This window comes from Papio anubis, chromosome 17 (genome assembly GCF_008728515.1).
Source record: "Papio anubis isolate 15944 chromosome 17, Panubis1.0, whole genome shotgun sequence".
NCBI classification, from domain to species: domain Eukaryota; kingdom Metazoa; phylum Chordata; class Mammalia; order Primates; family Cercopithecidae; genus Papio; species Papio anubis.
In genome coordinates this window covers 30,865,478-30,884,221 of record NC_044992.1, presented here as the reverse complement: position 1 = coordinate 30,884,221, position 18,744 = coordinate 30,865,478, and the positions used below count along the sequence as shown (strand labels likewise).

The 18,744-nt window shown below is 45.3% G+C and overlaps 1 long non-coding RNA gene across 1 annotated transcript; it reads right to left on the bottom strand.

Moving 5' to 3' along the window:
• Nucleotides 1-1,354: 1,354 nt before the first annotated feature.
• Nucleotides 1,355-11,958, bottom strand: LOC116271045. The gene is made up of 3 exons (XR_004179404.1): nt 11,184-11,958; nt 8,808-8,900; nt 1,355-1,730 (listed from the first exon to the last, which is right to left on the bottom strand). It is a non-coding gene; the product is annotated as an uncharacterized LOC116271045 (long non-coding RNA).
• Between the last annotated feature and the right edge of the window lie 6,786 nt (nt 11,959-18,744).

Genomic DNA, 18,744 nt, shown 5'->3' with positions numbered 1-18,744 from the left:
ACTTTACAGAAATGTAATCATACAGCATATTTTCTTTTGTCTGGCTTCTCTGGTCATTATTGTTTATGAGATATATTCAAGTTGAATATACCACAATTTATTTATTTCTACTTTGGGGCTACTAAGAAATCATGCTTATATGAACATTACTTTTATACTTTTTTTAGTTCACAGATGTCTACATTTCTGCTGAATATATGCCTAGGAGTGAGACTATTGTGTCTATGTATATATTTAGTTTTAGTAGATGGTGCCAAACAGTTTTCCAAAATAGTGTGCCAATTTATATTCCCACCAGCAATGTATGAGATTTATCAGCTGCTTATATGAAAAATCTGGAAGCATATATATTAAGCTTAACTAGGTACTTCTGGGCAGTGGAGTTAGGGAAGAATGTGTGACTGTATAGTTTATACACTTGAGTACTTTTTCTTTTTTAACAACTGCATGTATTTCTTTAAAAAAAAAAAAAATAGGCGTGGTGGCTCATGCCTGTAATCCCAGCACTTTGGAAGGCTGAGGCAGGCAGATCACTCGAGGTCAGGAGTTCAAGACCAGCCTGGCCAACATGGTGAAATCCTGTTTCTACTAAAAATACAAAAATTAGCCAGGTGTGGTGGCACGCCCCTGTAGTCCCAGCTACTTGGAATGCTGAGGCAGGAGAATTGCTTGAACCCAGGATACAGAGGCTGCAGTGAGCCTAGATTGCGCCACTGCACTTCAGCCTGGGCGACTGGGAGAGACTCTCTCAAAAATAAATAAATAAATAAATAAAATTTAAAAATAACATTTCAAAATATTTTTCTTCTTTTCTATATCTCACTTATTTTATCATTTAAAGAAGTAGTCTTAAATATAACAACAAAAATATGGTCCAAAGAAATAGAAATGTTAATTCGACTACTAAGAGTTAGTAATAAGAGTTAGTGAGTAGGCACTAAATTTAATTGTAAAAGCTAGGTGCAGTGGCATGTGCCCATAGTCCCAGCTATTCTGGTCACTGACATGAGAGGATCAGTAGAGTCCAGGAGTCTAAGGCTGTAGTACACCATGATAGCACCTGTGAATAGCCACTGCACTCAAACCTGGGTGACATAGCAAGATCCTGTCTCTCTCGGTTTTTTATTGAGACAGGGTCTCACTCTGTCATGCATGTTGGAGTGCAGTGGCATGATCATAGCTCACTGCAGCCTTGACTTCCCGGACTCAGGTGATCCTCCCACCTCGGCCTCCTGAGTAGCTGGAACGACAGGCATGCACCACCACGTCCAGCTAATTTTTGTATTTTTTGGTAAAGATGGGGGTTTCATCATGTTGCCCAGGCTGGTCTTGAACTCCTGGACTCGAGCAATCTGCCTGTCTCGTTTTCCCAAAGTGCTGGGATTACAGGCATGAGCCACCACACCTGGCCATGTCTCTTATAATAAAAAATAAAAATTTAACTTTGAGCTGCCTGACAGCCCAGGCAGGATATAGTCTGAGTAATCAGGGTCAACAGGTATTCCCAATATTGGTAAGCTACTTCAGGAGCCTGTGGAGTGTGATTCATCATGTCTTACCTGATTAGGCAATGACCAGTTTTTTAGTATGGTTGGAGACCAAATTTCAAGAAATAGGCTGGGCATGGTGGCTCATACCTGTAATCCCAGCACTTTGAGAGGCTGAGGTGGGAGGATCACTTGAGCTCAGAAGTTCAAGGCCAGCCAGGAGAACACATCGACATGCCATCTCTATTTAAAAAAAAAAAAAAACAACAACCCAAATTTCAAGAAATAGGGGAGTGACATCAGAGGTAGGGTGGGAATAAGGAAAGAGGCTGAAGAGTAGGTTTAGATTAGATTGTGAAGGGCTGTGACAGCCATATCATGAAATATACACTTTATGATTTGGGCAATGATGAATCATCAGAAGTTTTCAATCAGGGAAGTAAAATGGTATATTTATACCTTATAAACATACCCTGGCATCAATAACTATGTAACGGTGAGCCAATATCCCATCTTTGTAGCTATATACTTCAAGGAATATGGTTTAATATGTATAACCATTGGCAACAGGGGTCTGGCCTGACTTCCTTATCTACCAAGTGGACCAGCAGATCAACAATGAAGTACGGGCCGGGTGTGGTGGCTCATGCCTGTAATCCCAGCACTTTGGGAAGCCGAGGTGGGTGGATCACCCGAAGTCAAGACTTTGAGACCAGCCTGGCCAACATGGTAAAACCCCATCTCGGCCGGGCGCGGTGGCTCAAGCCTGTAATCCCAGCACTTTGGGAGGCCGAGACGGGCGGATCATGAGGTCAGGAGATCGAGACCATCCTGGCTAATACGGTGAAACCCCGTCTCTACTAAAAAATACAAAAAACTAGCCGGGCGAAGTGGCGGGTGCCTGTAGTCCCAGCTACTCGGGAGGCTGAGGCAGGAGAATGGCGTGAACCCGAGAGGAGGAGCTTGCAGTGAGCTGAGATCCGGCCACTGCACTCCAGCCTGGGTGACAGAGCAAGACTCCGTCTCAAAAAAAAAAAAAAAAAAAAAAAAAAAAAGAAACCCCATCTCTACTAAAAATATAAAAATTAGCCGGGCATGGCCGGGCGCGGTTGCTCAAGCCTGTAATCCCAGCACTTTGGGAGGCCGAGATGGGTGGATCACGAGGTCAGGAGATCAAGACCATCCTGGCTAACATGGTGAAACCCCGTCTCTACTAAAAAATTCAAAAAACTAGCCGGGCGAGGTGGCGGGCGCCTGCAGTCCTAGCTACTCGGGAGGCTGAGGCAGGAGAATGGCGTGAACCTGGGAGGCGGAGCTTGCAGTGAGCTGAGATCCGGCCACTGCACTCCAGCCTGGGCGAGAGAGCGAGACTCCGTCTCAAAAAAAAAAAAAAAATTAGCCGGGCATGGTGGCACTTGTCTGTAATTCCAGCTACTTGGGAGGCTGAGGCACGAGAATCACTTGAACCCAGGAGGCGAAAGTTGCAGTGAGCCAAGATTGCACCACTGCACTCCAGCCTGGGTGACAGAGCCAGACTCCCTCTCAAACAAACAAACACACAAAAAAACAGTGACATACACATGAACCCTTTCAGTCCCCAATCAATTCTTTTTCAAACCATGTCTGAGCAACAGGGTATATTTCTAAAGTGAGATTTAGCTACTGTTTTTGGAAACCAGACTCATCAGGCCAAATAAAAATTGGGGCTAGCCGGGCACAGTGGCTCATGCCTGTAATCCTAGCACTTTGGGAGGCCAAGGCGGGCGGATCATGAGGTCAGGAGTTTGAGACCAACCTGGTCAACATGGTGAAACCCTGTCTCTACTAAAAATACAAAAATTAACCGGGCGTGGTGGCACATGCCGATAATCCCAGCTACTCGGGAGGCTGAGGCAGAAGAATTGCTTGAACCCGGGAGGTGGAGGTTTCAGTGAGCTGAGATCATGCCACTGCACTCCAGCCTGGGTGACAGAGTGAGACTCTGTCTCAAAAAAATAAAAAGAAAGAAAAATTATTGGCCGGGAGCAGTAGCTCATGTCTGTAATCCCAGCACTTTGGGAGGCCGAGGCAGGCAAATCACGAGGTCAGGAGTTTGAGACCAGCCTGACCAGCATGGTGAAACCCTGTCTCTATTAAAAATACAAAAATTAGCCAGGTGTGGTGACATGCATCTGTAATCCCTGCTACTCAGGAGGCTGAGGCAGGAGAATCGCTTGAACCTGGGAAGTGGAGGTTGCAGTGAGCCAAGACTGTGCCACTACACTGCAGCCTGGGCAACAGAGTGAGACTCCCATCTCAAAAAAAAAGGCCGGGTGCAATGGCTCACGCCTGTAATCCCAGCAGTTTGGGAGGCCGAGGTGGGCAGATGACCTGAGGTCGGGAGTTTGAGACCAGCCTGGCCAACATGGAGTAACCCTGTCTCTACTAAAAAATACAAAATTAGCCAGGCATGGTGACATGCCAGTAATCCCAGCTATTCAGAGGCTGAGGCAGGAGGTGGCTTGAACCCAGGAGGCGAGGAGGTTGCGGTGAGCCAGATGCGTGCCGGCCACTCCAGCCTGGGCAAAAGAGCAAACTCCGTCAAAAAAAATGGCGGGCGGTGGCTCAAGCCTGTAATCCCAGCACTTTGGGAGGCCGAGGCAGGCGGATCATGAGTCAGGAGATCAGGACCATCCTGGCCTATGCAGTGAAACCCGTCTCTACTAAAAAATACAAAAAACTAGCGAGGCCGAGGTGGTGGGCGCCTGTAGTCCCAGCTACTCAGGAGGCTGAGGCAGGAAAGAATGAAGTAAGCCCAGGAAGCAGAGCTTGCAGTGAGCTGAGATCAGAGCCACTGCACTCCAGCCCGGGCGACAGAGCGAGACTCCGTCTCAAAAAAAAAAAAAATTGAAAATAATCAAATATGGGACTTTAACTTATAAGAAGAAGGAAATTGCATTTTGTTTTTACTGATTTATCTGCAAGAATGCATGATTGTGTGGGTCATAAGATCTGGAGTCACACTGGAAGTAAGATGCCCAATTGTAACCTCAGACCTAAGGTAAGCTACAATTCAGGAGTACTAGAGTCTTGTGCATATTAGCAGAACTGTATGTCAGTTCCCATTTGACCATTTTAAAAATATGTATTCTTCATTAATCAGAACTGGAGTGAAAGTGAGGAAAGGAGCATCCAAAGTCTCCAACAACATTATTCACGAAGGTGTACATCGGTATGACTTTTTTTTTTTTTTTTTCAGGGAAATTTTGTGATATTCATCAAATCTTTAAATGTACATACTCTCTCAGTAATTTCTTTCTTTCTTTCTTTTTTGAGATAGAGTCTCGTTCTGTCACCCAGGCTTGAGTGCAGTGGCGCGATCTCTGCTCACTGCAACCTCCGCCTCCTGGGTTCAAGTGATTCTCCTCCTCAGCCTCCCGAGTAGCTGCAACTACAGGTGTGCACCATCATGCCTGGCTAATTTTTGTATTTTTAGTGGAGATGGGTTTTCACTGTGTTGGCCAGGCTGGTCTCAAACTCCTGACCTCAAATGATCCGCCTGCCTCAGGCTCCCAAAGTGCTGGGATTACAGGTCCCAAAGTGCTGGGATTACAGGTATGAGCCACCGTGCCCAGCCCTCTCAGTAATTTCATCTCTAGGATGTTGGGACTACAGGTGTGCACCACCATGCTCGGCTAATTTTTGTATTTTTAGTAGAGACAGGGTTTCACCATGTTGGCCAGGATGGTCTCGATCTCTTGACCTCGTGATCCGCCCACCTTGGTCTCCCAAAGTGCTGGGATTACAGGCGTGAGCCACCGCGCCTAGTCTAATTTTTATATTTTTAATAGAGATGGGGTTTCACCATGCTGGGCAGGCTGGTCTCGAACTCCTGACCTCAGGTGATCCACCCGCCTTGGCCTCCCAAAGTGCTGGGATCACAGGCATGAGCCACTGCGCTGGGCCGTCCGAACACATGTTCGTCTTAGGCCATAGGGTCATTCTCAGGGTATGCTTAAATTATTGCTGTTAGGCACATCTGCCATACAGCAGCCTCCAAGATGGCCTCCAGTGATCCCTGCCTCCTGGTGTTTACCCTTTTGTAGTCCCCTCTCATATTGTACCAGATTTGCTCTGTGTGACTACCAGAAAATTGCAACAGTAATGGTATATCCCTTCAAAGGCAAGTGTATAGAAAGACCTTGTGGCTTTTGCCTTGCTGTCTCTTGGATCAGTCACTAGCTGCTATGGTGTGAAGCAGCCCTATGGAGAGGTACTTGTAGTGAGGAACTGAGGCCCTCAGCCAAGAGCCAACAAGAAACTGAGGCCTCCTGCTAACAGTCATGTGAGTGAGCCATCCTGAAGGTGGATTCTCTAGCCCCAGTCAAGTCTTAAGAGATTGTAGTGAGCCTAGATCTCACCACTGCACTCCAGCCTCCGTCTCAAAAAAAAGAAGAATGTGTGTTCGGAACTCTGAGCTAAAGAATCTCAATTGCTCAATTAAAGTTCAATTGCTGATCGGTTCACTCCTGGAACCTTCACTAACCAGATCCAGGCAGCCTTCTGGGAGCCACAGCTTCTGGTGGTTATTGATTCCAACAATGACCACTAGCCTGTCACAGAGGCAACTTACGTTAATCTATCTACCATCGCTCTATGCAACACAGATTCTCCTCTGTGCTATGGGGACATTGCCATCCCATGCAACAACAAAGGATTTAACTTATGGGTTTGATATGATGGATGCTGGTTTGGGAACTTCTGTGCATGCATGGCACCATCTCCTGTGAACACTCATGGGAGCTCAGGCCTGATCTCTGCTTCTACAGAGATCCTAAAGAGGTTGAAAAGGAAGGCCAGGTGCAGTGATTCATGCCTGTAATCCCAGCACTTTGGGAGGCCAAGGTGGGTGAATCACCTGAGGTCAGGAGTTCAAAACCAGCCTGGCCAACATGGTGAAACCCAGTCTCCACTAAAAATACAAAAATTAGCTGGGCGTGGTGGCACGTGCCTGCAGTCCCAGCTACTTGGGAGGCTGAGGCAGGAGAATCGAACCCAGAAGGCAGAGGCTGCAGTGAGCTGAGACAGCACCATTGCACTGTAGCTTGGGCAACAGAGTGAGACTCTGTCTCAAAAAAAAAAAAAAAAAAAAAAAAGATGAAAAGGAAGAGCAGGCTGTTGCTGAAAAAAATCTGTGACCAAGGAGGAATTTCAGGGTAAGTGGACGGCTCTGGCTCCTGAGTTCACTGCTCCTCCGCCTGAGGGTGCAGACTGATCTGAAGGTGGCAGGTGCCCTCTGTGCCTATTCAGCAATTCCTTACTGAAGACTGGAGAGCTCAGCCTGCCACAGAAGCCTGGTCTGCAGCTCCCACTGCTCAGGCCACTTGAATGGGTAGGAACAACCACCAAGTTGTCTTACAGGCTCATAAGCCACATGGAAATAAGTTTGACAGAAAATAAACATGTTTCTTAAAACAAAAACAAACAAACAAACAAAAGGAACCTGGGAGTTGCCAATCAGGAGATTCATTCCTTACCTATGAGGAACATAGGAAGCCCCATCTCATCCCATGGAATGCGGGCCATACAGGGGATCGAGGCCCTTTGTTTTGGGTTAAATCAAGGTTGCCAGGTGGAGGTTGCTAGGGTGAGAATGCTAAGTGAAAATGCTATATAACCAGTATGCTTTTCTTTCTTTTTTTTTTTTTTTTTTGAGATGGAGTCTTGCTCTTGCCCAGGCTGGAGTGCGGTGGCACAATCTCAGCTCACTGAAACCTCCACCTCCCAGGTTCAAGCAATTCTCCTGCCTCAGCCTCCCAAGTAGCTGGGATTACAGGCACGCACCACCATGCCCAGCTAATTTTTGAATTTTTAATAGAGACGGGGTTTCACCATGATGGCCAAGCTGGTTTCCAACTCCTGACCTCAAGTGATCCACTTGCCTTGGCCTCCCAAAGTGCTAGGAGTACAGGTGTGAGCCACCGCGCCCAGCCAGTATGCTTTTTATAAGCAAATGCAGTTCTCCTGTCCAGCCTGCTACCACAGGATTGCCCTGTATGTAAGTCTCCTCAGTAAACCCTATGTCTCAGCCTGGGAAACATAGTGAGGCCTCATCTCTATAATTTTTTTTTTTTTTTTTAATTAGCCAGAACTAATGCCTGTAGTCCCAGCTTCTCAGGAGTCTGAGGCAGGAGGATTGCTTGTGTCCAGGTGGCTGAGACTGCAGTGAGCCATGAATACACTACTGTATTCCAGCCTGGGTGACAGAGTGAGACCCCATCTCAAAAAGTAAATAAATTAATTAAATAAACCGTATGTCTCATTCACTGGCTCTGCATCTCGTCTTCAGCCTCTCAAACATGGTGCCATTCCTGTTGAAGTCAATAGGGGTCCAGCATGACAGCTACCTACCAACATAACATTTTGGTTGCCTCTAGGGAGGGGAGATAGATGGTTTGTGCCTGGCAAGAAAGGAAGATTTTCACTGTGTATGTTTTTGTACTTTTTGAATTTTGAACCCTGTTAAATGTATTAGTTAGCAAAGAAAAACCAGTTCCCCATAATTTAGGCTGCCGATTGTGAAATTTAACCTGTCATCAGAATCACCTGAAAGGCTTGTTAAACCACAGGTTGCTGAGCCCAGCTATCTCAGTTTCTGATTCAGTAAGTAGGTCTGGGGTGGAACCTGAGAATTTGTATTTCTAACAAGTTTTAGGGTGATGCTGATCCTGCTGCTCCAGGGACCACATTTTGGGAACCACTGACTTAGACCTGCTTGTCCAATATGGTAGCCACATGTGGCTATTAAGAACTTCAAATGTGTCTAGTTCAAATTAAGATGTGCTGTAAGTATAAAACATACACCGGATTTTAAAGACTTAGTACAAAAAAAAATGCAAAATATCTCTTTAATAAATTTTATATTGATTTATGTTTTAAAATGTTTTAGATATATTGGGTTAACAAAAAATATGTTATTAAAAAAATTTCACCTTGGAAGAGGAGGAAGTAAAAAAAAAAGAAAAAAATTCACCTGTTTCTTTTTACTTGCTAATTACTAGAAAATTTCAACTTATATGGTTCATATTATATTTCTGTTAGACAGTGCAGACTTAGACAATTCTTTCTTCTCTCCTGTTTCTGTGCTGTTTAACAACAGTATTTTGCTACAAGACTAGTTGATAAATCTGATAAGCTGATAGTCTAAATTATTAATAGGTGATGATAACTTAATAGGTTTAAACTGTTTTCATTTTAACAACAATTGCTAATGTCCACGTATAAAAGAGTATCTACCAGGGAGAATTTTCTGACATCTTGGAAGTCAGGTGGAAACAATACCTTTGGTTAGGCAGTTCTTTTCCCTGCTTCTCAGTCCCTACTAAACTCCAAACACGTATGCTGCTGCCTCTTCAGCTCATGGTAGGACAGGGCCTGAAAGCAAAAGAGTAACTCATTTCTCACGCTTTTTTCTCATAAAGTAGACATGTTGAGAGAGAAAAGCTAAATTAATTTGGAGCTACAGAACAGCTGTTTTAAAGTTATTAAGTTACTATTTCATGAATGTCACATGTTCTGTTTAAGTGGGTCAAAGGAATTCAGTGAATCCACATACCAGGAAACACTTTCACAACATTTAATCATTTGCTAGTTACTTTATCAAAAAGAAAAATTCACTTTCAATATCCATTTAAGGGCAATAATTAACCAGCTTAGTCACTATGAGTTATTTAATTTTTTTATCTAATACCCTAAATAGAATGATATAAAATATTTTGTAATTAGTTTTTTCAGGTTATACAATCATATAATCTAGAGTCAAATAGTTCCATAAGTTGAATAATGTAAAATGCTATTTTTTATTTATAAAATATTTTAATTTGTGCACATTAAAATTCATTGCCATTATATTTATGATAAAATGAATGTTAATGACTTGCTTCCAATAGGGATGAAAATAGAGCTATGAGAAAAGTGTTATAAAGGTGTTTGCATTTTCTCGTGTGTTTAGTGTACATATCACTTTGCATTTCAGAGGTCTTGAAACTGAACAGAACATCAATATTTCATAGCCCTTTTGGATTTCTTGATCTCTACACAATCCTGCTGGATGAATGTCAAGAGCGGCTTTTCGTGGGAGGCAGTGACCTTGTGTATTCCCTCAGCTTGGAGAGAATCAGTGACAGCAGTTTTCAACAGTTCACATTGTTTTGGTTTTCTAATTGAAGGTATACTCCATGCTCCACTTGGCCTGCTGGAGCTTAGCTTCACCATCACCTGGAGCATCCTCTCAGCCCCTGATGTGTATAGAAATTCAGTTTCTCAGGTCCCCCATTGATTATCTGCCATGTTGTGCAGGCATATCCTCTCCTAGCTTAATCACGGTGGAAGGAAAAGGGGAAGCAAAGCACCTTCTTCACAAAGTGGCAGGAAGGAGAAGTAAAAAATGCTATATATATATTTTTTTAGATGGAATTTCGCTCTTGTCACCCAGGTTGGAGTGCAATGGCACAATCTTGGCTCACTGCAACCTCCACCTCCAGGGTTCAAGCGATTCTCCTGCCTCAGCCTCCTGAGTAGCGGGGATTACAGGTGCCCGCCACCACAGCTAATTTATGTATTTTTTTTTACTAGAGATGGGGTTTCACCATGTTGGCCAGGCTAGTCTCGAACTCCTGACCTTAGGTGATCCACTGACGTCGGCCTCCTAAAGTGTTGAGATTACAGGTGTGAGCCACAACACCCAGCTGAAAAACGCTATTTTTATCCATGCTAATATTATAGTATGATTACTTTCCCTTTTATATTTTTGTTTTTCCGGGGGTTGTTTGTTCATTTATTTGTCTTTTTAATTATTTATTATTAATTTAACCCCAAACTTACTCCAGTTATATAAATCTGCTCTTGATACATTAAAAACAGTGGTGTAAGGTATATGGATGTGCTGTGGTTGATAGGCCCAGGTGGATATCCAGGCCTGCATAACAGTGAGTTTGGCCCACAGGCACACACCTCCACTTGTTATATAACCTTTTTGTGTAAGTTCATACTTGGCTCTGAGCCACTATTGTCTGTAAAAGGTATAATTGCCCTGCTAACGCTATACAGGGGCTCTGGGCTCGGCTCAATATGGTTTGACATGGAGAGTGTGCTGGCGCCCAGAGAAAAAGACAGAGCCAAAGCTGTCTGTCTTGCAGACGGACAGGAGCGAGCCATGACACAGCTCAGCTTGCTCCTGCCCAGAGAGAAAAAGAGTTAAGCTGCTGACCCTAAAGGCAAGGCAGAGCTGGCCACACAGGTGTGTGTGGGAGTCGCTGGACTAAGCAGCCAAGACAGGGTGGACAGTTTAAAAGAGCTAGTTTGAGTAAGCTGTGTAAGACAGCTGCTGCTAAACAGAACCAAATTCACCTGCCTATGGCTGGCCACCCAAGTGTTCTTTCTGCTCATCCACCCACTGCCCTTAGACTTCAGCATGGGCTGGACCCAGACCCCAGGATATAACAATTGGTGACGAGGACGGAATGAGGTGAGTGGGTCTTCATCCCCTGAGGGCTCCCGGGTGGGCTATGTAGCCACAGCATGAGCTGTGGTACCTGGTCGTAGTGGTGCTGCTTGGATAAGCCCCAATGGAAACATGGGAGGCAGTGGCCAGATCCCCCATGAGTGTGGAGAAGGCGCTGAAGCACCTGCAAATGCACAGCATTGAAAGGAACATACCTTTGCCAGCAGAGTCAGATGGGCATTTGCGACTGTGCTGAGGGAAATGAATGCCCAATCCCAGCAGGATGCAGCGCAGGGAGGAGAAACCTCCGTTGCAGGCCCGCCCGGTAGTCCGTCAGAAAATAGAGCATGAACAGCTGTTGGGTCCCAAGAGGAGGCCCAGAGACTCCCCCATTGTGGTGGAACACATTTCCTATGATGCCTGTGTCCCCGCTGAGTTGCGGGAGTTAAGCAACTAATGTCTGCAGTTGTGTACAGACTTAGCGCAAGTCATTTGGGAGAAGGATCATTGCTGCGCAACCCAGTCCTGCCCGAGCATTCCAGTTCAAAGAGTACCTGCTGCAGTTGGCGGAAGGGTAAAGCCTTTTCTGCTTGATAAGAGAACTGGCCAAGGTGCCCGGCTTGCGGGGCACTGGACAACCAGAGCCACATGTGGATTTGGCAATCCACTGGTCTCTGAACCCGGATAAGTTTCTGGGCAGAGCTGCATAAACAGCTATGAAAGTTGGTCAGTGAAAGCAAAATCTGGGTCTTTGCATCTTGGCATCGGCTGCTTGGCTCTCCACTTATGCACTGTGTATGTGTCTCCCATACCTGAAGACATTCTGAGGGTGGATGTTTTGTAGGGCTTGGCAGCTGTACCGTCTGTCACGGACTTGCTGGACCACTTGACAACGGAACTGGGACTCCTTGTCCAGAGAGCCAGGAACAGTTTGCCTTCATGGGAGGGCAACAGTGGACTTTCTTTTTCTTTTCTTTTTCTTTTTTTTTTTTTTTTTTGAGGTGGAGTCTTGCTCTGTCACCCAGGCTGGAGTGCAGTGGCACGATCTCAGCTTCTGCAACCTCTGCCACCTGGGTTCAAGCAATTCTCCTGTCTCAGCCTCCTGAGTAGCTAAGACTATAGGCACCCGCCACCATGCCCAGCTAATTATTATTATTATTATTATTATTATTTTGAGACAATCTTGCCCTGTCACCAGGCTGGAGTGCAGTGGCGCAATCTCAGCTCACTGCAGCCTCCGCCTTCTGGGTTCAAGCGATTCTCCTGCCCCAGTCTCCCAAGTAGCTGGGACTACAGGCACGTGCCACCACACCCGGTTAATTTTTGCATTTTTAGTAGAGACAGGGTTTCACCATTTGGCCAGGATGGTCTCAATCTCCTGACCTCGTGATCCGCCCACCTTGGCCTCCCAAAGTGCTGGGATTACAGGTGTGAGCCACCATGCCCAGCCAATTTTTGTATTTTTAGTAGAGATGGGGTTTCACCATATTGGCCAGGCTGGTCTCGAACTCCTGACCTTGTGATCTGCCTGCCTCGGTCTCCCAAAGTGCTGAGATTACAGGCATGAGCCACCGCGCTAGGCCCGACAATGGACTTTCATAGTGTTGCTGATGGGCTATTGTATAGCCCCGCCATATGCTGTGGTTTTGTTAATAATGTTCTTTTAACCTCTGATTCTCTTGCAGGTTTAAAAGTGGCAGCACTCCTCTTGCCTGGGACTGGGATGATGAGGCTGAGACAGCCTTTCTGGGTAGTAAACCGAGGGTGCCATTTACACTAGATGTACATGTAACCACAGATAGTTTTGGCTAGGGACTATATCAGTGCATGAGCGCTTGGAAGCAGCTGTGGAAGAGAGCTGACCTCCAGTGTTCATTAACAGAGAAGCAGTTAGTAATAGTTAGTAATAGTAAAAGCATCCCACAGTTAGTAATAGTGGGATGGGTGTGTTCATGCGTAACCACCACCCCAAACTGGGAAAGCAGTTAGTAACTGCATATTCTGCCCTTCAGGCTCATAAGAGCATGGCAGTACGGGCTACAGTCGTGCTGACAACTAACCCAATAGCGGGATGGGTGTGTTCATGGATAACGATCCCTGGACAGGGACAGTGAAGACATCCACTTTGGCGAAGTGCAGTGCCTACTTACTTAGAGCAGCAGAGTATGCTGAAGGCAAGTTCCTTAACAGCAGAGTTACAAGAGGTTTTGGGACCTGAAGTCCTAATGCAAGATGAGGCCATGGGGCCCGAGGCACCTCTAGACACTAAGCCTTCACCATTAGGAAGGGCCTCCCCCATTCCTAATAGGGTATCATGTACAAGTGGGTCCAGCTGGGGTGCTACTACTGGTGCAGTCCAAGCTAGTACTGACACCATATGGTTTGAAAGCAGGTATGGGCAAAGTAGTTAATAAGTTAAAGTTAAGGCAATGTGAATGGTAATCACCAAGGAGGTGACACCTAAGGTAATCTGCGCCAATAGCTGGGCAGTTTATCATAGCTTATGTATGCAAGGGGCCTGCATGCCCAGAAGCTTATGTATGTATTGGGCTTGTGTGCCCAAGGCTTGTGTGTCAGGCTTATGTGTCAAGCCTGTATATGTATCAGACCTGCATGCCCAAAGTTTATATGTCAGGCCTGTGTGCCAAACCTGTGTATCAAACCTGTGTGTCCAAGGCCTATGTCTCCCTCACCCTAGGGGGTGGAGTGTAAGGTACATATGGATGTGCTTTGGCCAAGGAATAGGCTGAGGTGGATATCCAAGGCCTGTGTAACTCAGTGAGTTTGGTGCATAGGCGCACACGTCCACTTGTTATATAACCTATTTGTGTAAGTTCATACTTGGCTCTGAGCCACTGTTGTCTGCCCTGCTAATGCTGTACAGGGGATCTGGGGGCTTGGCTCAGCTCAACATGGCTTGACATGGAGGACACACTGGTACCCAGAGAAAGAGAGAGAGCCAAAGCTGTCTATTTTACAGATGGACAGGAGGGAGCCAGGACACAGCTTGGCTTGCTCAGGCCCAGAGAGAAAAAGAGTTAAGCTGCTGACCCTGCAGACAAGGGAGAGCTGGCTGCACAGGTATGTGGGAGCCACCAGACTAAGCAGCCGAGACAGGGTGGACAATGTAGAAGAGCTAGTTTGAGTAAACCATGTAAGACAGCTGCTGCTAAATAAAACCATATTCACCTGCCTACAGCCCATCAAGTGTTCTTTCTGCTCACCTACCCACTCCCCTCGGACTTCAGCATGGCTGGACCCAGACACCGGGATCTAACAAGTGTTTTTCTAGCAATCGTAATCTATTAATTGAATCTTTCTTTGGAAATCTATTCCAGACCCTTCTGGCCTGCTCCAATCTGTATTCGTTCCTCTCTAAGCCTATACCACTGTCTCATTGGTATCTCCCTTTACCACCATCCTAGTGGTTTACTTTATACCTCTCTTTTGGTTGTACCCTTCATTTTGTGTCATATTTTTCCTCCTTCTTGGTTTGCTTCTTATCTTGGAGGATTCCATCCCTAGTAGCTTCCTAAATTTTAAAAATATTTTATTATTATTATTATTATTTTTTTTTTTTTAGCGACAGGATTCTGCTATGTTCCCTGGACTGGCCTCAAACTCCTGGGCTCAAGGGATCCTCCTGTGTAAGGAACATGGCTGCAATGCAGCAAGGGAGGCATGGGCCAAGGTAAACATCCTGCATGACTCAGCAAGTTTGGAGTGCAGGTGCATAACTTTACTTGTTATATAATCACAGCTACATAGCCATAACATGGGAAGGCTCATCACTTGGCTTGGAGCCACTATTGTCTGTAAAAGGTATAACTGCCCTGCTGATGCTGTACAGGCATGCTTGTGCCCAGAGAAAGTGTTAAGCTGCTGACCTGTAGGGAAAGCTGGCTGTGCAGCTGTGTGTGGGAGTGGCAGGAGTCGCAGAGCCAGAAGAGGTAGCCGAGACAGAGACACACAGTGTAAGAGAGCTGCTGAATGAAACCATCTTTCACGTGCCTATGGCCCATTAAGTGTTCTTTCAGCTATATAAGATGAGGGTATCACCATGTGCCCAGGCTGGTCGCAAACTCCTGGGCTCAGGCGATCCTCCCACCTTGGCATCCCAAAGTGTTGGCATTACAGGTATGAGCCACCACGCCTGACCTCCATATTGAAGGTAGAACTAACAAGATTTACTGATAGGTAGAAGATGGTGGGGTGTGAGAAAGAGAGGAATAAAGGGAATTCCAAGTGAGTCTGGTGACTTTTCCGTATTCCAAAGATAAAAAGAAACTCATAACTTTTCATGTTTTCTCATATGCAGCAGTAGATACAAAAAGACAGTGGAGCAGGGTTTACTGTTTTAGGGAAAAAGGATAATTTTACACTGGTATGCTTGACTCTCTTTGAAATTGCAATTTACCTAGGCAGCCAGAGAGATTGGCTAGCTGAGATCCAACTAATTTTAGGCAACTACAACAAACAAGAAGAGAGAGAACTGGGGACAAAAAGAGAAAGACTCAGCACAACAGTCAAATCACATCAGCAAAGTCCCTTAAACCTCCACTACTTCCCTTGCTTTCTTGTTCCAGCAGGGTCTTAGCTTGTCAGCCAGTTCCATGGCCACTCATCATACTCAGGGTGAAGCCGGCCAGCAGAATGCTGCAGCCTTGGGGTGGGAGGCCTAGCTCAGGGGAAACTGAATAGCCCAGTAACTGACACAAGTTTTGAGGGAGTGCAAACCATCTATCAACAGATATTTTTTTTTTCCCTTAAGGAAGCACTGTAGCAAAATGACAGATGAATTACAATAAAAAGCTCAAAAAAGGGCAGGGGTGATATATAAGAAACAGTGATGAGTAGGCTGGGTGCGGTGGCTCACGCCTGTAATCCCAGCACTTTGGGAGGCAGAGGCGGGCAGATCATGAGGTCAGGAGATAGGGACCATCCTGGCCAACATGGTGAAACCCTGTCTCTACTAAAAATACAAAAATTAGCTGGATGTGGTGGCACGTGCCTGTAATTCCAGCTACTCGGGAGGCTGAGGCAGAAGAATCGCTTGAACCAGGGAGTTGGAGGTTGCAGTGAGCCAACATCATGCCACTGCACTCCAGCCTGGTGACACAGCAAGACTGTCTCAAACAAACAAACAAATACGAGGCACGGTGGCTCATGCCTATAATTCTAGCACTTTGGGAGGCCGAGGCAGGCAGATCATGAGGTCAGGAGTCTGAGACCAGCCTGGCCAACATGGCGAAACACCATCTCTACTAAAAATACAAAAATTAGCCGGGTGTGGTGGTAAGCGCCTGTAATTCCAGCTACTCAGGAGGCTGAGGCAGGAGAATTGCTTGAAGCCAGGAGGCGGAGGTTGCAGTGAGCCAAGACTGTGCCATTGCATTCCAGCCTAGGTGACAAGAGCAAGACTCTGTCTCAAAAAAAAAAAAGAAAAAAAGAAAAAGAAACTGACAACGTGTACAGCTGTATAGGTTAAATAGTTGTTGATAGTGGTTTTTATGTTTAGTGCAATTTGTCAGAAAAGATTCTTAGAAGAGACATAATAAGAAAGATGAATAACAATCTTGAACTGAATCACAACAAAAGTAGAAGTGAGGTATAAGGCAGAGGAGAAAGAAAATCTTGCTAAAGATTTTCTGTAGCAAGCAAAATTATAGGGGAGCAAAATTATACATACTGTTTCTTGATGGTCATTAAAAATATTGGGCAGAGTGTGGTGGCTCACGCCTATAATCCCAGCACTTTGGGAGGTGGAGGCAGGAGGATCACTTGAGCCCAGGAGTTCGAGACCAGCCTGGGCAACACGGCGAAACTGTCACTACAAAAAATACAAACATTAGCTGGGTGTGGTGACATGTGCCTGTAGTCCCAGCTACTAGGGAGGCTGAGGTAGAAGGATCACCTGTGCCCAGGAGGCAGAGGTTGCAGTGAGCTGTGATCGCGCCACTGTACTCCAGCCTGAGTGACAGAGCCTGATCCTGTCTCAAAAAAAAAAAAAAAAAAGAAGAAACCAGTGACTCATAACATAATTGTTAACAATTTATATGTAACCAATTGTAAAAGAGAAACAGAATTAAGACAGAAAATGCACACCCAAATGAACACAGGGGCCAGAAGGGTAATGCAGAAGTGGACATTTTTACTTTCGTTTCTTGAAATACGGCTCTTTTGGGTCTTCAATAAAAGTAATAGAGTCATGGAAACAGATATTCTACCACAAAAAAAAATAGTGCAAGGAGAGATCATAAATATAAACTAAAATTCTCTCCACTTTGGAAAAATAACACAGAATGGGGGGCACTGTGGTGAACCACAGGGTACATACCCCATCTGGAAGGGCCAGCCACCACTCAGTGATGTGAGATTAGGGGACTTCACATTATAGAGCCTCTAATTTTTAAAGTGTGGATACGCAACTGAATTTCTACATGAAAGATCCAGATTTTAAAACGTTGGATGAGCCAGGCATGGTGGTGCACGCCTATATTCCCAGCTACTCAGGAAGCCAAGGTGGGAAGGATCCTTTGAGCTTAGGAGTCAGAGGCTGCAGTGAGCTATGATCACGTAGTAAATTCTCCCAAAGTCAAAGTCATGTTGAGAAAATAAAACAATCCCAGCTATTTACAATTTACGTAAGATATACCTAAAACAACATGACTAAAAGAGTTTGATAATACTGGGAAGTGTTTCCATCAAAGCAAATGCTAACATAAAGAAGGCTATTGTGACTAATATGATAAGGACATGTATTGGTTCATAAAACCAGAAGGTTAAAGTTAAGGAAGGGTTTATGGTTATTTATTTCAGTAGCTCAATAATTTCATCAAGGACCCAATTTATTAGGTCCATCTGATTTGCTATCTACAATATTATATTCATCCTAAAGTTGGCTTTCTTTTATTTTTTTGGAGACAGGGTCTTGCTCTGTCGCTCAGGCTGGAATGCAGGGGTGCAATCACGGCTTGCTGCAGCCTTGACCTCCCAGGCTCAAGTGATCCTCTTACCTCAGCCTCCTGAGTAGCTGCCACCACAGGCGTGTGCCACTATGCCCAGCTAATTTTTGTATTTTTTGTGGAGACGAGGTTTCCCCATGTTTCCCAGGCTGATTTCAAACTCCTGGGCTCAAGCTATCTGCCTGCCATGGCCTTTCCAAGTGCTGGGATTACAGGAATTAGCCACCACACCCAGCCACTTTCTTTCTTAAGACTCATCAAGTACACTAGTGAGGGCTTTATTTATAATGAGATGGCTGCCAGCCACACTCTGAACATAGGTTTTCAGGTTTATGGGTTGTAGAAGAGAGCTATTTACCCAACTGTTTATAAGTCTGTCCCTGGGTCTAACTGAGACAATTTAGTAACATATCTATTCTTGAACCAGCAAAGTTCACAGGGGAATGCCACGTGCTGATTGGCTTAGGTTTGGATTCCTAAACTAATCTTGTATTAGTTATCTATTGCCACACAACAAATTACCTCAAAACTAAGTGGCTTATGGCTGAGCATGGTGGCTCACGCCCATAATGTCAGCAATTTGAGAGGCCAAGGCAGGTGGATCACTTGAGGTCAGGAGTTCAAGATCAGCCTGAACAACATGATTAAACTCTATCTCTACTAAAAATACACAACTTAGCTGGGCATGGTGGTGCACTCCTGTAGTCCCAGCTACTTGGGAGGCTGAGTTGGGAGAATTGCTTGAGCTGGGTAGGTGGAGGTTTTAGTGAGCAGAGATTGCGCCACTGCACTCCAGCCTGGGCAATGGAAT